Below are 19,467 nucleotides of genomic sequence, written 5' to 3'. Positions count from 1 at the left end.
ACTCTTCTGCAAGAGAAAATAAGGATGTCTTTTTAAAAGATTGCAAACTTCTCCATTCTCCTTATTTATCTCAGGCCATAAGGTAAGGATTACGATTGAGATTGGGACTGAAAAGAATATCAAAATCTCCACATATTTCCTCCTTTGGCCCTCTCTTGATCCCAACTGATCCAATTATGTTTGGTCGTAGCAGACACTTACTATACACTTCAATTAATTAATGAGACAGATTCAACATTAATGGACAACAATAAGTTAATTGCTATTTTCTAAAATTTTGTTCTATCATCATCCCTCCTCAAAAAAAAAAAAAAAAATCTGAATTGGTTCAGTCAGATTCGGGATTAGTCTCTCAGTCAATGTTTAAGTACTTGACTGAATGCCAGACCCTGTGCTAAGCATAAAGCATACAGTAGTGAACAAACTGGATGTGGCCCTGGAAGTTTAGCATGTTGCCCACCCTCCTGTGTATGAGGCATCTGGTCATTTTCCCTCCGAAATGCCAGGCATTGACCCTTTCCTGCTGCCCAGTCTGCACTGAATGCTGTGATGTAGCCACATCATTCACGTTTTCAAGAGATGAGTATAGGATAGGTGCGATAAATGCAACTTTATGTTGCATGTTTATCAAGATAAAACTTTTTAAGATCCTAGGATAATTATAATCACATAAAATTATGTAAACATGTGGACAAAAACTGGGAGGATCCAGAGGAGAATGAACATGGGTGACCTGTTGAGGTGACAGCATTCCAGGTAAATCATTTCTATTGTCATTTTATTATTTGCATAACCTATTTTCTTTCTTTTTTTAAAAAAAGTTTGTTTTTATTTATTTTGAGAGAGATAGAGAGCAAGATGGGAGAGAAGGAGAGAGAGAGGGAAACAGAACCCCAAGCAGGCTCCACACTGCCAGTGCAGAGCCCAATGCGGGACTTGAACCCAAGAAACACAAAATCATGACCTGAGCCTAAATCAAGAGTCGCCTAAACTACTGAGCCACCCAGCCACCCTGCATAACATGTTTTCTAAAAGGATGTCTAGGAAAAATCATGCAAAAGAAGGCTTGCAGAAATCAAGCTACATTCAACCCATGAAGTTACGAGCAAGCCACAAACAACTTTTGGAACAGGTGAGTGAGATCTTTTATTATAGGGGCAGACCCAGGTTTTGTGGGTCCAGAAAATTTTTAAGGAGATACATGCAAAATTAGGAAGGCAGCCAGGCAAGTGAGCTGTAACTTTAGCTTCTTTAGCTTTTAGTTAAATCATCCACAACTGCTCCAAGAGTGGGGCATTTAGGAGGCTGAAGGAGGTGTAATGAAGAAAAGTTTTATGTACTCCAATATGGGAAACTGAGTTTCCGTTACATTTAAGAACTCTAACTTTTACCAAGTCTGAGCTTTTATTTCTGAGTCAAACAGGATTTAGCAAAATAGCATGGGGTACAAGTTCATTAATGGTCAGCTTGGGTTCAAAATAGGACGTTTTTATGTTTTAGAGTTTTTACTTGGTGGTGGGTCTTGCAGTGGTATTTTTTGTTGTTGTTATTGTTGTTGCTTTTAATTTTTGCAGAGATAAAGAGTTCAGAGAATGCTGTTTAATTGTCCAATAGCTATTTAATGAATCTTAGGGATGAGGAACTTTTTTTTTTTTTTAGTTGATTTAGTTTTTGAGAGAGAGCAGGGGAGGGGCAGAAAGAGAGGGAGAAAGAATCCCAAGCATTCTGACAGTGCAGAGCCCAATGTGGGGCTTGAACCCACGAAACACGAGATGATGACCTAAGCTGAAATGAAAAGTCAGACACTTAACCAACTGAGCCACCCAGGTGCCCAGGAAGAGGAACTTTTTAAGGGCTCTCGATGAAGAAAACATGCTACCAAGAGCAACATTTATTTATTTACTCTACCATGTTCCAAAAAGGATATATTTCTACTAAGGTAAAATCAGTTTTTAAAGATTAACTTGAACATTTTTTAGAAAATAAATTAGAAATTTATGACACTCCTTATGTACAGGAAACTAAAACAATTCAAATAAATTACTCCTTGGTGCCATATCATAGTTTTTTATTGTATGTAGATGATGCCTAATCCAATGCACTAAACTTTTACTGATTGTCCTAGATTTGGAAATGCAGAGTCAGTCTTCCCAGTGCTGCCAGAATTCTGTATTTAATATGACAGTGATTATGTTCTTCTGTAAAATCATTCAGTGCTCTAATAGAAAAATGGACAAGGGCCTTTGGAGCAGACAGTTCTCAGAAGAAAAACTGCAAATAAACATGAAGAGAAAAAAAGTTCAGGGTCAAACTAGTGATCCATGCTAATGGATAATCTCAAAAACATAGTGTAAATGAAAGAAGCCAGCTGCCAAACACAAAATATTGTATGGTTTCATGTATGTGAAATGTCTACAAAGGGCATTTTATAGGAACAGAAAGCAAAACAATGGTTGCCTGGAAATGGGAGTGGAGGCGGGATTAACCTTAAACAGTATGGGGTTGGGGGGGGTGCTTGGGGAGCTCAGTCGGTTAAGCATCAGACCTCAGCTCAGGTGGTAACCTCAAGGCTCATAAGTTCTAGCTCCGCTTAGAGCCTGGAGCCTGCTTTGGATTCTGTGTCCCCCTCTCTCTCTGCCCCTCCCCCACTCACGCTCTCTCTCTCCTTCAAAAATAAATGAACATAAAAAAAATTTTTTTTTAAAGAAACAGGTATGGCGGAACTATCTAGGATGATAAAAATGTTCTTTTAGCCTCTTGAAAACTGAGAACAAACTGAGGGTTGGTGGGGGGGTGGAAGGGAGGGGAGGGTGGGTGATGGGTATTGAGGAGGGCACCTGTTGGAATGAGCACTGGGTGTTGTATGGAAACCAATTTGACAATTTCATATTTAAAAAAATAATAATAAAAAAATTAAAAAAAGGAAAAGAAAAAAGAAAAAAGGGACATCAAATTAAGAGTCAAGTAATAGTATTAGACTGCATTAATACTTTCTCCAAAAATATAATTTAAGGGCTATTTCTTTTTTTTTTTAATTTTTTTAATGTTTATTTATTTTTGAGAGAGAGAGAGACAGACAGACAGAACACAAGCAGGGGAGGGGCAGAGAGAGAGGGAGACACAGAAACTGAGGCAGGCTCCAGGCTCTGAGCTGTCAGCACAGAGCCTGAAGCGGGGCTCGAACTCACGAACTGTGACATCAGGACCTGAGCTGAAGTCGGACGCTTAACCAACTGAGCTATCCAGGCGCCTTTAAGGGCTATTTCTAATAAAAAGCAAGTAAATTAAAAAAAAAAAAAAAAAAAGTAACTATGTGAAGTTATGTATATGTGAACTAGCTTTGATTATGGTAATCATTTCACAATGCTGACTATCAAATCAACACATTTTAAACCCTAAATATGTTCAATTTTAATTTGTCAATTATATCTCAAAGCTGAAACAGAATAAATTTTTTAATTGGTCTCAAAAAAAAAAAAGAAATGTTCTTTAAAAAAATTTTTTTTAATGTTTATTTATTTTTTGAGAGAGATTGACAGAGTGTGAGCAGGGGAGGGGCAGAGAGAGAGAAAGACAGAATCTGAAGCAGGCTTCAGGCTCTGAGCTGTCACTACAGAGCCCGATGCGGGCCTTGAACCCACAAACTGTGAGATCATGACCTGAGCCGAAGTTGGACGCTAAACCAACTGAGCCACCCGTGCGCCCCTAGAAATGTTCTAAAAGCAGATTGTGGTAATGGCTACACAATAATTTCTAAAATCATTGGATTATACTCCTACATTGGTTGAATTTTATGGTATATATTATCCCTCAAAGCTGTTAAAGAAAAAAAGTTCAAAGAAAAGAAAAAGGAAGAAAGAAAGAAAGAAAGAAAGAAAGAGAGAGAGAGAGAGAGAGAGAGAGAGAAAGGAAGGAAGGAAGGAAGGAAGGAAGGAAGGAAGGAAGGAAGGAAGGAAGGAAGGAAGGAGATAAATGTAGGGACATCTGGGTGGCTCATTCAGTTAAGCATCAGACTTCAGCTCAGGTCATGATCTCCAGGTTGGGGGTTTGAGCCCCGCGTTGGGCTCTGTGCTGACAGCTCAGAGTCTGGAGCCTGCTTCGGATTCTGTGTCTCCCTCACTCTCTGCCCCTTCCCCACTCATGCTCCCACACGCGCTCTCACTCTCTCTCCCCAAAATAAATATTTTTTAAAGTAATTTTAAATGCTTTCTACTTGGCAAATACTAAAATAACAGTAATATCCTGACAACAGTGTGGAAAATGGACAGTGAAGCACACATGGTAGGTTTATAAGTGGGCACAGACTTCCTGTAAGTTATTTGGCAATAGGCACCAAAGCTTCAAAGTGAGCCTTTAACTCACTTCCACAGGTATATCCTAATGAAATAATTGGACAAGTGTTGACATACATACACTGAGATGTTCATCTCTTTATTCTTTGTAGTGGAAAAATTAAAAACAACCTGTTGTCCAACAGTAGGAGATGAATTATGGAATAGCCATCTAACAGAATATTATGTAGCTATTTAAGTGATGATGCAGATATATAAATGTAATGTCAAAAGACATTTATAAATATTAATAGTGATTATAATTCACTATGTATAGAATTAAAAAAATTTATACATATATAAATATATATGCATTTGTATATCTATAAAGGGCTGGAAGTTTATATAAGAAATATGAACATTAGTTATCTCTAGATGTTAGGACTACTTGGTGGTTTTTTTTAATTGCCTTTTCTTTATCTGTATTTTCTAAAGTGGTAAAGTAAAATATATCATGTTTTCTGAAAACAGCAATAAAAGCTGTTTCTTAAACAAATATCTTTCATGGGGAGGCTAGGTGGCTCAGTTGACTAAACATCTGACTCTTGATCTCAGCTCAGGTCTTAATCTCAGGGTCATGAGTTTAAGCCCCATGTTGGGCTCTTTACTTGACGTGGAGCCTACTTAGTAAATATTTATCAAGGTGCCTGGGTGACTCTGCTGATTCTTGATTTCTGCTCAGGTCATAATCTCACGGTTGATGAGATCAAGTCCTGAGATGGGCGCTTGCTTCATGGAGCCTGCTTTGGATTCTCTCTCTCCCTTGCTCTCTGACCCTCCTCTGCTCATCCTCTCTCTCTCTCTCTGTCTCTCTCTGTCAAAACAAATACACTTTTAAAAATAAATTAATTTAAATAAATAAATTAAAATACCTTCACTGCAGTGTCCAGGTATGTTTGATCAAATATCTGAATACCATGGCCTGACCAAGCTGATACACAGTTAACCATCACACTCACCAACCTACAAACCACAGCAGCAGGTAGCACATCATTTCCCCTCCTTTTTCTGCCAGTTTTCCAGGAATTCCCTAAAGCTATGAATATCCAAGGTGCTACTGAACTTGGGTGTTAGGGAAACAAGATGTCATATAATGGCAGAACCAGCAGATAGCATCTCTGAAACCCTGAGGGATGAGGCCCAACTGGAACAGCTTACACAGACCAGGCAGCCCTGGGACCTAGAATGAGGTACATGAATGGATTTCTGGTCAGGCCATTGTTCAAGGCACAGCAGGAAGAAAGCAATTCTAACTCCTGTCCATTGGGCTCAGCACCTCCCAGGCCTCAAATGAGCCCAAAAGGCAAACTCGTGGGGTCAAGTTTAGGCAACAAATCTCTCATGGGATGCTCAGAGCCTCTCTGATGACAAGTGAGATTGTTTTCTGAACATTTACTGGTCATTTTGAGGTTTCCTTAAATTGTTTATTATGTAAAAGCCAAGTCTAAATCATCTCAGATATCCTCCTACTCTGAATCCTGATTTGAAATCTTGGTAAAGGTATATTGTTGTTTTTCTAGGTCCTTTTTAATATAGCTCTCTTGGTTCCTTTGTTTCTCATGACTTTTTGCCTGATAGCTGGAGTATGAGTAATGTTCTATGGTTAATCAGATTTAGCCTGCTGCAGAAATCATTTCAGTTTATCAAGTTAACTCAAGGAGATTCTCTCAAATAAATGTTAAGGTTTGGAGGGGTTCCAGTGGTTCTCAACCCTGACCTAGTTAACTCGGCTCAGTAAGGCACCCAGAACAGCCAAACCACCTTCTTTAGTACTCCTCAACTGTGTGGAAATTGCTTATTGTTATAGCTCTCTCCCAGCGAATGGGAGGCAGGTAGGAGCACAAAAAACTGAAAACTTGAATAGATTAATTTTTGTAATGTTTATTTATTTATTTTGAGAGAGAGAGAGGGAGCAGGGGAGCGACAGAGAGAGGGTGGGGAGAGAGAAAATTGCAAGCAGGCTCCATGCTCAGCACAGAGCCCAATGCAGAGCTCTATCTCGTGACCATGAGATCACAACTGCAAGATCACGACCTGAGCTGATATCAAGAGTAGGATGCTTAACCAACTGAACCATCCACAGACCCCTAGATTAATATATATTTTTTAAAGATTTTTTTTTAAGTTTATTTATTTTGAGAGGGAGAGAGAGAAAGCACATGCGAGCAGGACAGGGCAGAGACAGGGAGAGAGAGAATCTCAAGCTGGCTCCACACTGACAGCATGGAGCCTGATGTGGGGCTGGAACTCATGAACATGAGACCCTGTCCTGAACCGAAATCAAGAGTCAGATGCTTAACAGGCTGAGCAACCCAGCCGCCCCTTAAAGATTTTATTTTTAAGTAATCTCTACACTCAACATGGGGCTTGAACTCACATCCCCACGATCAAGGGTTGCATGCTCCACTGACTGAGCCAGCCAGGCACTGCTTTAATAGATTAATATTAAGATATTCTATACAAATAGGTGCAGATCAAATATATTTTATTATTTGAAGGGTGTAACCTACATGGAATCCAGCAACACTTTATTTCAGTCATCCATACCATCTGTGAAACAATCATCAGTAACTACAGATAATAAAATCACTTGTATTGTGGATACTGCTTTTTATTGGGTTTTGGTTTCCCAAAGGTCCAGAGAGAAAAATAGAATGAAGCACCAACTTTGTCATGTACAGCCATGTAATACAAATAAAAATTTCTGACTTAAAATCTTTTCTTTTTCAAAAAACTATCAGTTTAGTTTATAGGGCACCTGGGTGGCTCAGAATGTTAAGTGTCTAACTTTGGCTCAGGTCAGGATCTCGTGGTTTGTGGGTTTGAGCCCCACGTTGGAATCTGTGCTGACAGCTCAGAGCCTGGAGCCTGCTGTGGATTCTGTGTCTCCCTCTCTCTCTCTACCCTTCCCCAGCTTGTGCTCTCTGTCTCTCTCTCTCTCTCACTCTCAAAAGTGAATAGACAAACATTAAAAAAAAATTTTTAAACAAAAACCTATCAGTTTATTCTGAGTAAAATTTAATAGATATTTTATCCTTAGCATGGGCCTCAAAACTGAGAATAATTATAAATCAAGTCAGTTTCAGCATCCTTTTCTTGCGTGCATATGCATTTTTGCACTCTCTCCCTTGCTCTCTCTCTCTCTCTTTTTTTTTTTTTTTTGCTTGCTAATCATAAGCCACAACGTAAATTTCTGCAAGAGCCAGGATGCCATGCCACAAAAGATCAGTCTGGCTTCAGAGATTCTACTTATTTTCCCTGCGTAGAGTACAGATGTTTTTTTGTTGAATCGGGACCATAATTTGCATCTGGTAGGACAATGGGCCATACATATTCTCTTCTCCTGTCCACACACAGAGCTGCATTGACAACAGCAAGAGTTGCTCAGAGATAGAGGCAGAATTTGACTCTGCCAGTGCAAAATTCAGCCTGATTTTAAAGAGTAAATGGTCCAGTTAACATCTCATGAAGAGCAAAGCAGCTAGTGTATTTGGAAGTTTCCTTTAAAATTTCTTGAAATTTTCCTTTGAAATTTCCAGCCCAGTGTATGAAGTAATTCCAGACCCTAATGAGCTTCAGAGGCCTTTGGGGCTGTAAATAAGAACCAAAATGATTGTCTATATTGGATCCAGGACTTTCTTAGCCAGTGGATAATTTATTGTTATGCTCTATGTCCTGGTTTTCCCTCAGAGATTGATGTGTTCTCTTCTGTTTCCAAAAGGCTTTTCTAGCATTCACCTTTCTTCAAAAGTAACCCTGAAAGATGAGTCAAAAGTTCCATACCTGTTTTCCATATGGGGAAGACTAGGGCCCAGAAAGGTTAAGCAAATTTTTTACTTGTGCAACAAAGGAACTCTGGGTTCTCAAGTGGTTATGGAAATATAGTCAAAATGGAAACGAAACTTCTGCTTCCTTAAGTTATCTTTCCTGTTTGTTTAAAATGGAAATCCTTTCATTTTACCAAATTTATCAGTTCCTAGGAGATTGCTTTTTGACTGATGTATATTTGGAATCCCCTCTAATTGGAACCAGGACATCCTAGTCATTCATGAGGAGCCTCTTCTTAAGCCTCTCTTCCCGGATACAAACACAGCCCTTTTCTGGCTGAGCAGATCACTGCTGATAGATTTTACCAGTATTGTACAGAGAGTTTAGAGAATGATTCATTTAATTGCCGGCTCTGCAGTATATTATCTTTGAAACCCATGCATTCAGGTTTGTTTTTTTTTCTTAATAAGACTTTTGATATCTACCTTCAGAGTTTCCTTATTTGCTTTTAGGATCCAAGACGTTTTGGTCCTCTGAATTGAGAAATAAAGTAGATTTAACCTTGAGAAGGAGAAAAAGTAGAGGGAGTTATTGGTTTTATGAATTTCAGATTTTTCCAACAAAAAAAAAACGAAAAAGGGACAATTTTATTTTTTTAAGTCCACAAAGTCTTGAGCTATATGACATACTTCCCTTTTTAGAAGTAAATTATAAGGAATCATAGAGATTTTTTAGTTCAGTCTCCCCATCTTACAGATGAAGAAATTAAATTGAAATGAGTGTTATATGTCTTAGAGTTATTTCCATGTCAATATGTACAAATTCATTCTTTTTTTAAAAACTGTGTACCTCTAGGAATGCACCTTAATTTATTTAGCCATTTTTCTTTGGGGATTATTTTTTCTTTGAAGAATATTTTGTTCCAGTTTTTCACTATTAGAAACAATGCTGCAGTGAATAACCTTGTACAATGCGTGAGTATTTTTACCTGATAGATAATCAGAAGTGAAGTCAAAATTTTAATAGAAATAGTTCTTTGAAATTGTACCCATGACTGCACATCTTTGCCAACACTGGATGTTATCAGACTTTTAAGTTTTAAAAATCATTTTGGTCTTGAGAAAAAAAAACAATAATTTTCATCTTTTACGTTTAGCTCATTAATCTATCTGACATCTATCTGAAATACATGCCTTCATGTATTTTGTGAGGTAGGGGCCTAACTTAATCATTTTGTCAATATTTAATATGAGAGGAGCAGAGCACCTGAAGCATGTGAAGAGTAAGGATGGCAGCCAAATTTAACCACTACACAATCCACAGCAAAGTAAACGTTTGCAACCTACCAGATCTGTCCCCTGTGACCACTTCTGAAGGCTACATAGGGGCCATGTGCTGTTACATCAGAGTTGGATCACGTACGCATTCCAGGATTTAACTATACAGGCTTATAACTTTCAGAGGGCCCAGATACTATGGACTTTAGAATATTTTTAAAGACCTGTAAGTGTAATTTTGCCTACAGTAATTTTTTTCCTTCCATGTCAACAAAAGAACCTAGATTGCCCCATGCCCCGTCCAACAGATACACCTAAGACATGCCTAGAGCAAGCTGCCTTTTGTGTCCCTCACGCACAGTCTCCAAGGATCTTATAAAAATATTCCTTTCAATCACATATATACACATATAGTATGCTTCTGAAAGGACATTGGAAATGCAGTTTTCTCCACTTAATTAGGTTTGGAGCTTTGAAGTTTTCCAATGACTTTTTTTTTTTTTTTAATACCCCTTATGGATTGGTACCTACCTAATCCATAATCAACCTACTGTTTCTCCCCAAGATTTAGAAATCTCAGTAGAGTGCTCTGGGCAGCCACTACCAATTGACGGGAGTTGACACACTGGTGGAGTCCGTTTACCATCTCTGGTCTAAGTTTATTTATTTATTTATTTATTTATTTATTTATTTATTTATTTGTAATGTTTATTTTTGAGAGAGAGAGAGGGTGTGAATGGGGGAAGGGCAGAGAGTGAGGGAGACACAGAATCTGAAGCAGGCTCCAGGTTCTGAGCTGGCAGCACAGAGTCCAATGCAGGGCTCAAACTCACAGACCATGAGATCATGACCCGAGCTGAAGTTGGATGCTTAACCAGCTAAGCCACCCAGATACTCCTAGGTCATTGTTAATAAAAGTCTCATGGTAGTAGTGGGAGATTTTTGTCTTAAGTGTAAACATTTTATTGCCATGATGTCTATCAGTGGCCTTGCCCATAAATGGGAGATGAAGATTACTGGAGGAGGAAAAATAAGATGTGGCTCTTTGGGGAAGAAGGCCCTTCCTTTTTCCTTTAGTGTCTGAGGAATGTCACAGGTCTTGCTACTTTCTATATTGAAGGGAAAAGTCAGTGATATGATTTCGTATCAAGACTTGAGAGGTTGCAGAGGGGGTACAGCAGATGACTTTGGTGCTCACCCACATCCTCTAGCACTACTTGTTATCATAAAAGCAGGTGGCTTCTGTGGCTCTGCCTGAAGACACTCTGGCTACAGGAGCTCATGTGGCTTATGCACAGGGCTGGTGGCAAGTGCTGGGCGATGGCTTCAGGAAAAGAACTCACCCAGCAACAGATGAGAATTGTCCTGCAACACTCCAAGAGGTAGTCTTTGCAGTCTCCTAGGAGTCTCCCAGCTGCCCCAGTGGTAGTGGGCTCATTTATGCTTTCTCTCTATAGGCTGTTTTTCTTCCCTGTCTCAAATCCCCAGTCCAAATAACCTATTTAACCAAAAAACCTAACAAGATCCCCTTCCAAATAGCCTACTCGAACTCCAATTCTTGTATCAGACTCTGCTTCTCAGAGAACCCAAACTAAGGAGGACACATCACCTTGGTAGTGGGGAATGACACAGCCTTTTGAGGACTAATATTAGCTAACAAAATATTATAAGGAACCCCTATTAAGTAATAAAAATTTTAGTTCTCCACTCTCTAAAGAGAAGCAAAGCCTTCTGGGAAGGGCATCTGTTTTTGCAGAAGCAAGGGAGCTACAAAAGGGAGGAGGTGAATCTCAAGGCAGGGAACCCTGTCATACCTGCCATCCAGCTAAAGCGGGAGCATGCTGGGCTTGCTCAGAGAGCTCCCCAGGGCCCAGGGACAGATGCCAGGCTCAAGCACCAGGCTCAAGCACCAGGAACAGTATCAGAGGCAGCAGTGATAAATAAAATACTATGTTGTGATTTCTCCATTTGAAAATAAGTTTATAAATATATCATTTTTTCCAAAAATTATGTCACTCATGATTGCCAAATGTCGTTTGAGGGAAAGACTGTCACTGTTCTTAAGAACAGATTTTATCCTTTAATTTAAAAAATTGTTAAAATATTCATGAACAACATGATGAAATGATGTGGATAGAAGATACTATCTTTATATAATATTTTTATTTGGCTGAATTAAAAGCTGCCAACCATTTGCCAGTGCCCCTCTTTTTGGGGGTGGGGGGTGGGGATGGTTCATGAAACCCTAAAATCTGGGAACCACTGATCACAAATCCAATTGGGTATACATTTTCTGTGATGCAGGGGTTTATACAAACTAGCCATATTGTAAAGCCAGTGTAATGGCTGGTTCCTGACATCATAGGCCAGCCCAACTAATGAATTTTGGGGTGGTAGCAGAGGTACAGATTTCTCACAGAATGGAGCTAACTGGCTACTCCCTCATGCTCAGTGGTTGTCCTTGTGTTCTTCACATGTCTGCCAGGATTTCTCTGTGATGTTCCTAAGCTTTCCCCAAATAGTATAATTGCTTTACTCTACCTGCCTCTCCCTCAGCACCTAGACATAAGGGAGAATAGAGTCTTCTCGTGTCCTCAGTCAATCCCTAATCTCCTAATGCCCCCTTTAGGGGGCTATCACTTGGAAAAGAACCTGCTTTAATAGTACAGGCTATTTTTATTGTTGATCATATTGCTTTAACTCCAATGAGGTCAGTCATACTACTGGGAGAAGTTATCTGTATCACTCCATTCTTCAAAGGAAGTCCCCCAGTAACAAAGTGCCATGGTTTACCTGCATAAAAATGAAATTCAAGCCACTTCTTAATTTTAAATTGATAGAGACCAAAGTTACCATTAATAAGAAATAAGGAACACAACTTTGTACATAAGAGAAGAGGAGAGTGGCTAAGCTAAGGATGTTCTCACAAAAAAACAAAGGCTGGACAATTTTTTAAAGAGATTGAGACAATTATATAAAAAGAGAATCCCTATCTCCATGGGCTCTGGGGAAATGAATTACATGGGGACAGCCTTTTAAACTGAGTAGGATGGAGGTTGGTAGGGAACATCTTCCTCCCTCTATTGATCCCAGCACGGAAGATCAGAGATATTGCTCTTCAAATTCTTAGATAAACATTCCTGCCTGAGTACTCTTGTTTTCTGTAAATGGTAATTTCATAGTGTATCTCTAGTCTAGGGGGCATTGTGTTTTGGGCAAGAGGGTCAGGAAACCCACCTGACATGGCCATTCTAGAACTAAGATTCCAGGTGTGATAGTTTGCTGGGGCTGCTCTAACAAAGTAGCACAAACTGGGCGGCTTAAACAACAGAAATGTATTATTGTCTCATAGTTGTGGAAGCTAGAAGTCTGAAATCAAAGTGTCAGCAGGATTGTTTCCTCCTGAGGCCATGATCTGTTCACGGCCTCTCTCTTTGGCTTGTAGATGGCCATCTTCCTGTTCACATGCCCTTCTCCCTGAATGTGTCTCTGGGTCCAAATTTCTCCTTCTCCTTAATCCAATATGCCAGGATGCCAGGCATATTGGATTAAGACCCACCCCAGTGACCTCATTTTAACTTATACCTCTGTTAAAACCCTATCTCCAAATAAGGTAACATTCTGAGGTTCTGAGTGTGAATTTTGGGGAGACACAATTCAACCCACCACCAGGCAGCCATTCTGGCTTCAGTTTCTCTGGAGGAGAATTTTGGCCTTAATGTTTTTAAGGGCTCTTTCAATCCCAGCTTTCCAAAATTCAGCCCTTAGGAAGCTGCCAAACCTACCCACCCCCCACTAGCCCTTCATTCACAGGACTATAAATATAAGAATTTTCCTGACCCAGGACTGCCAGGAGGGCGGGAAATGAGTGGGGAAATGCTGCAAGGGTGGAGTTTTCCTTTAACCTTTTGTCATTTGCATGAGTTCTATAATCAGAGCAACACTCAGGGTGTGGTAAACTGTGGGTCCTGACATCCTAAGGCAAATGAGCAGACTCAATGACATTTGTTCTTTTCCAAATCCAGAGGTCTTCTGTGCTCCAACTATAGATGACAAAATAGTTCCAGGAGAGCTGCAGTGTTTTGTTCTCCCTGCCAATTCATTAGCAACAGAACGGTTGCCAGGCTATAATCCAGCCAGGCTGACATCAGCTCCCCAGTAAAAGGACAGAACTGGAGTTGGGTTGTGAGGCCAACAGGGATCAGGAGGGCTCAGCTGTACTGACGCATGGCGAAAGAAAGAAAGAAAGAAAGAAAGAAAGAAAGAAAGAAAGAAAGAAAGAAAGAAAGAAAGAAAGAAGAAAGGGAAAAAGGGAGAGAGAAGGAAGGAAGGAAGGAAGGAAGGAAGGAAGGAAGGAAGGAAGGAAGGAAGGAAGGAAGGAAAGAAGGAAGGAAAAGAAAATAAAAGGACAGAAGGGAGGGAGGGAAAGATGGAGGGAGAGAGGGAAGGAGGAAAGAGAAGAAAGTTGGGAAAGCTTATAGAAATGAAGAGGTCACCCACCTTTTTAAAGGAACTTAGACAGGAAGATAGGATGGAGGGAGCACTAGACATGGTCATAACACAAGTTAGGGTCTTACCAGGATTGTCTTCAGTGAGCATTTAGAAAAATTAGGTTTTGCTTGACCTGTAAATAAAAACCATGAGTTTTAGAAACCTAAACTGAGAGCCTGGGTGTAAAAAGAAACCTATATAAGGAAGCTGAGCTGGACTGTAGTTATGGGAGGCCCAGGAACAGCCCACTTCCTTTCTTTGTGCCTTTTTTATTCATCTCTAAATGTGGGGATGGTAATACAATTGCACTCCTCTCAACTTAAAAATACTTTTCTTCTGAATCACCTGACAAGGCTTTTTTTACCCCTTCACAGTGCTTATAACCATTACGAGATCTTCCAGAGCCATTTTATCAGTCTAGCAGATCTTGCTGGAAGCTTCTAGCACTCCAGATGCTGAGTGCTCTGTCACTGAACGCTCGCTATCCTGCTTGTCTTAATAAAGTGCCAAAACTTTACGTCTAATCTGTGTTTTATTAGGAGCTTCCTGGGCTTTCTTTCCATGGCATTTCTCCATCTCTACTTCTGGACTTTCTTCCCAGCTTTTATGATGTTAGACAGCGAGCTTTGGATGACGCTTTATAGCTGGATATTATAAGTGTGTCCACATCCTACCTTCTGTTTCTACCACATGCAGCAGGGCAGGGGAGGAAAAATAATCATCCTGGTGGCCCCTTTCCCAGCTTCGTGGAGGCAGAACGTGTCCCTGATGGGGTAGGCACGTTTCTGGCTCTGTAGGGGTCAGACAAGAGATGTCTGCATGCAGAAAACTAGGACACCAATGAGCTCATCACAAAAGAAAAGTCTGGAGTTAGGTGGATTGAGAACAAATTATAATACATTCAGCAACTTACTGTGCTTCAACCCCATTTTCCAACCGGGTTATCCTTGATTTAAGTATCCCAAAATGCTATGTTCTGCCATCTCTCCCCATCTATATCCTCAGATGTTGACTCTCAGATCCTCCCAATTAAATTGAACTCTTGAATACTAAATGTGGTCCTACTTCTTTAGAAATAATATCTACTTATTTATCCATCCATTCATTTTTTTCAACAGCAAGGGTTGGGTATCTCTCATCCACCAAGCACAGTGCTCAATCAAAACGGTAGGAAAGGCTTCCTACCCTGTAGGAACTCCTAGTCCAAGGTGTCCTCCAATCAATGAAGGTTCTGGATTTGGGTTTTCACTTTGACTTTGGCTTTTTGAACTTACAGTACGTGTGCTTCCTTTCCAAAGAGGAACTTGGCTTCCTTGCTAATGCAGAGCATGGATATCTGCCAAGTCCTTGTACTCAACCAGACATCCAGTCTCCATTCCTTCTGGTCCTTCCGGTCTCTCTCTGAAACCCAGCATGATAGTCCCTTTTCCTACAGATTCTGCTTGAGTCCAGAAGTTCTATCCACCTTCTGAAGGTTATACACCAAAGCCTTTGGGCCTATAAAGCCTTTCAGATGTGACTTCTGTAGAAATTCTTCCCTGTTTGTTTCCTCTTGGCCTACCACTAGACTATGACAGAGTTCTAAGACCCCAGTGTATCTGGGAGTTCATCTGTGACAATTAAAAGTGAGATCCAAAAGGGAAAGTCTAGCTGTTTCCCTTCTGAACCAAGCCAGTCTGACTGAACTGTCAGAATAGTGTCTGGTGGCAGCTCCCTGCCAGGCCCTTGGGAGCCCAGGCAAATCTGCCCAGCCCAAACTTCTTGGCCACCCTTATAGTTCTGCCTTCTGCTTGGGGTGGGGGGAAGATGGTCACTGTGCAGTGATGTGCAGAGGAAGATAAGTGGACATTGGGCACAGCCCATACCCAAGAGGCAGTCATATCTATAGGATATTTCTGCCCAAAATGCTGCATGTGCAGCAGTGCAAGGAAGGGAAAAAGGCCATCCTTGTGGTCCCACTGCATCTAATCTGGAGGAGATCACGAGACATCCAAACTGGACATTCTACAAAACAGTCATCCTGGACTCTTCAAAAATACTGACGTCAAGAAAGATGTTTTAAAATGTAAGGGAGCTGTTTTAGATCAAAGAAAGCTAAAGAGACATGACAACTAAATGCAATGCATGATCCTTGATTGAATCCTGAATTGAAAACAATATAGCCATAAAGGACATTAGTGGGACAATAATGCTATGTGTGTGTGTGTGTAGAAAGAGAAAGAAGGGAAAACAAATATGGTAATCTGCTAACAATTAGTAAGTCTAAGTGAAGGGTATGTGGCCATTCGTTGTACTGTCTACTCAGCTTTGCTGTTGAAATTTTGCAAAATCACAAGTGTAGAATTTGAGTGTAGCCTGATGTGGGGTGAACGACTGTAAGAGGGGATAAGACGGTTGAGCAGACTTGGCAGGAGCCAGGAGAGATATGGCAACTCCAGACTGCTTCTGGACCAGATTCCTAGTCCCAGTGAAAATCAGGCAAAATTCTAAGCTGCCAAACTGGCAACAAACATGGGACCTGCAGCTTAGTGCACACCTGGAAGCTTTGGGTCAGCCCTACCATCTGGGGACCAGATGTGGGTGCAGCAGACAAATTCCAGGCCTACTAACAAGCCAAGAACTCCCAATAATGCCACGTGTAGCCTTCAGAGGCTCAGGACTGAGAAATGCTGAATGATCGATGGTTGGCTGTTGTTCCAGAGGCCAGACAGGATCAAGGCCAGCAGGAACTGACACGTCTGCCTGTTGGCCAAGGAGGCCAAAAGCCCGCCTGAGGTGAGGGTTGGGGCTCATCAGGAGTTCATCAGGGAATAAATGGTTCTCTTTTCTCTTAACTGGTTAAATTTTACATTGCCAGATTAAGTTACTGATTAAGCTCACAGATGTCACCCTAATTTCCTTTTTTTCTATATCTTTCTTCTATTCTTTATTTGTAATTCTTGCTAGCTGTCCCTGTACCTCTCCTGGTTTTATGCCATTATGATGTATGGAAAACATTAGAAGACTCTCTACAGTGTCTTAAAATGACTGAGTATAAAGATGCAAAACAACAAATAAAAAGCAAAAAAACAAAACAACAACAACAACAACAACAAAAAAAAACGCCAGCCAAATATCAAAGCTGGTTTTGGACTCAGTAGTGTCCACGTTGTTTCACATGTTGTTTCCAAAGGTCAGGGAGCTAAGTGCTAAAGTGACCCAACATTCAAGCCCTCCCTCTAGCTGTCATCTTTTGGCATTTCTGTTAAGTTTATGGCCCTTAAAGGAATGGCTGACTTCTTCTTGACTCTCATGTAATCTCAGCTGTCCTGAGCAGAGCTGCTCAAATTCTGGACAGGACCAGCAGTTCAACTGCCCCCTGTGTGAGGCTCCTGAGTTTTCTTCCCCTCTACGTGGAGTTGTACACCATGAGAGGTCAGCCAGGGGTTGGTGGGACAGACCCAGCCAAGGGCTCTGCTGTTTCCACCATGCAGCTCAGCTCAGTCACAAAGCAGCCATGACAAGCAGTGCCAAGACCATCTGTTGGGATCCAGGAATAGATGAATTCCCGGTGTGAGTAAGGAAAACAGCAACAGAGTCTGCTACAAATGTGATTAACACACAGGATCCAGCCAGGCGAAGCCTCCTCCTGAGAAACCATAACATTTGCAGAAGTAGAGTTAAGCAAACCCCAGTGTATTTCACTCTCACTCTCAATCTCTTTCTCTTTCACTCTCTCGTGCTCTTCCTCTCTTTCTTTGAGAAGCAAATCCCTATGTTCAAATATAAATATTAAACAAGAGCCAATATACAAAAGATTTCAAAACTCAGCCAGTCTGATTGGACCTATGTGGCTCCTCCTGTCACCTCAGGATAATTTCAGGATAGTTAGTGCTCCACCAAATCCACAGTTTGAAAACCATTGCTTTGATCTTTCTTCTCCACACACAGAGGGAAGATGGCATCTTCTCCAACCATGCCTTCTTGGGTATTTTACAAACACCTCCCCACCACTCCTTGACCTGTTTTTATGCTTCAACACATACCAAGAACAGGTGAGATCTGTTATATTTCTTTCTTAGAAGTCTGGAAACTATTCTTTGATGGAAAAAGAGTCTAATGATAACTTATGATTTCTTCAAAAAAGAGCATTAGCCTGAACTTAATGTGTTTCATCCTGTTGGAAAAATAGAGGTCTGATCGCATGGTTTCATTTCCATGAGGTTGAAAAGGTAACATTTACGGGAGCATCGGGTCAGTTCAGTCGGTTCAGCATCAGACTTTTGATTTCAGCTCAGGTCATGATCTCACAGTTCATGAGATCGAGCCCCGTGTTGGGCTTTGCACTGACAGTGCTGAGCCTGCTTAGGATTCTCTCTCTCCCTCTCTCTCTCTCTGCCTTTCACCCACTCTCCCCTCCTCTCTAAACAAATAAAAAAAAAAATCTTTAAAAAAAAGAATAGGTAGCATTTGTGGATTCATCCTTCAGCTTCCTTATGAGATGGGAGAACCCCAAGGTGTGGCTATCCTCACAGGTTCTGTTGCATTGGCTTTATGTTAACTCAACATCTTTGGATCCAACTGAGGTTGTTCATTTTTGTTTTGTTTTGTTTTGTTTTATCATTACACATTGTATTAGCTGCTTACTTTTCCTGCCATTGACCACTAATTACCTTTTCATCTATAACCTCAAATGTCATGAGACAGAACACTGGGAAAGTTCACCTCTGAAGCAATGGAAAGTTCCTGAATGTGAGAACAACATAGTAACCTACAGTAGGAAAGGCCATTAAACAGCATTATTACATCAGTTATCACAATAGCAAAGACTTCTGAAGTGGAAAAAAAATTTATTTTATCGGACTACCTGTCATCCCAAAAGAACAATGTGTTTTTAGTCATTTGTTTCAAAACCATTTGGCTCATTCCTCAGCTACCTAGTTATTTTTTAAATTTTATTTCATTAATGGTTAGACTCTGTTGTCCTGAGCCAGACCAGCCAAAATGCTATACACTGTCTTAACATACAGATACTGGTGATCCACATGTATCCTGGTCTTTCCTCACCTCTAGTCCCCATCATTACCCCTTCTGGAAATCACTAGAAAGCATATCACCTGGGCTCACCAGAAAGTTCATGGGCTACCACCTCTGCCTGCTTCTGCCCTGCCCTTCTTCAGTGATGTCAACTGCTTACGTCTTCATTACTCATGCAGTTGTGGGAACTTGTCTCACTGCAACCTCCAGTGTCACCAGCCAACCACCCCATACAGGCCCATTTCCCCCCTCACCACCCCTGAAACACGGGGCCTTCAGTGTACCAATATGGAGATGAATATGCTGGAGGTCATGAAGTCTCTCTCCCTTTTGTGTAACATTATTTCTATGAGTAGATTACTGAGGCAGTATTATCTTTCATCCATTGTCTTAGAGCTTCTAGTGAAAACAGTTGTCTTAGTCCATTTGGACTGTTACAACAGAAATACCATAGACTGAGTGGCTTATAAGCAACAGGAATTTATATCTCACAGTTCTGGAGGCTGGAAGTCCAAGATCAAATCATGTTGGGTTCTAGTAAAGGCCCTCCTCTGGGTGGTACACTGCCGGCTTCTCACTGTGTC

The 19,467-nt window shown here is 40.7% G+C and overlaps 1 long non-coding RNA gene across 1 annotated transcript; it reads left to right on the top strand.

Moving 5' to 3' along the window:
* The first annotated feature begins 892 nt into the window (after positions 1-892).
* LOC123386370 lies at positions 893-18,230 on the top strand. Its single transcript, XR_006600160.1, has 3 exons — positions 893-1,132; positions 16,568-16,642; positions 17,798-18,230. It is a non-coding gene; the product is annotated as an uncharacterized LOC123386370 (long non-coding RNA).
* Positions 18,231-19,467: the final 1,237 nt, after the last annotated feature.

This window comes from Felis catus, chromosome A1 (genome assembly GCF_018350175.1).
Source record: "Felis catus isolate Fca126 chromosome A1, F.catus_Fca126_mat1.0, whole genome shotgun sequence".
NCBI classification, from domain to species: Eukaryota; Metazoa; Chordata; class Mammalia; order Carnivora; family Felidae; genus Felis; species Felis catus.
Note: the sequence above shows the minus strand (reverse complement) of the source record. Positions and strands in the feature narration are given on the sequence as shown.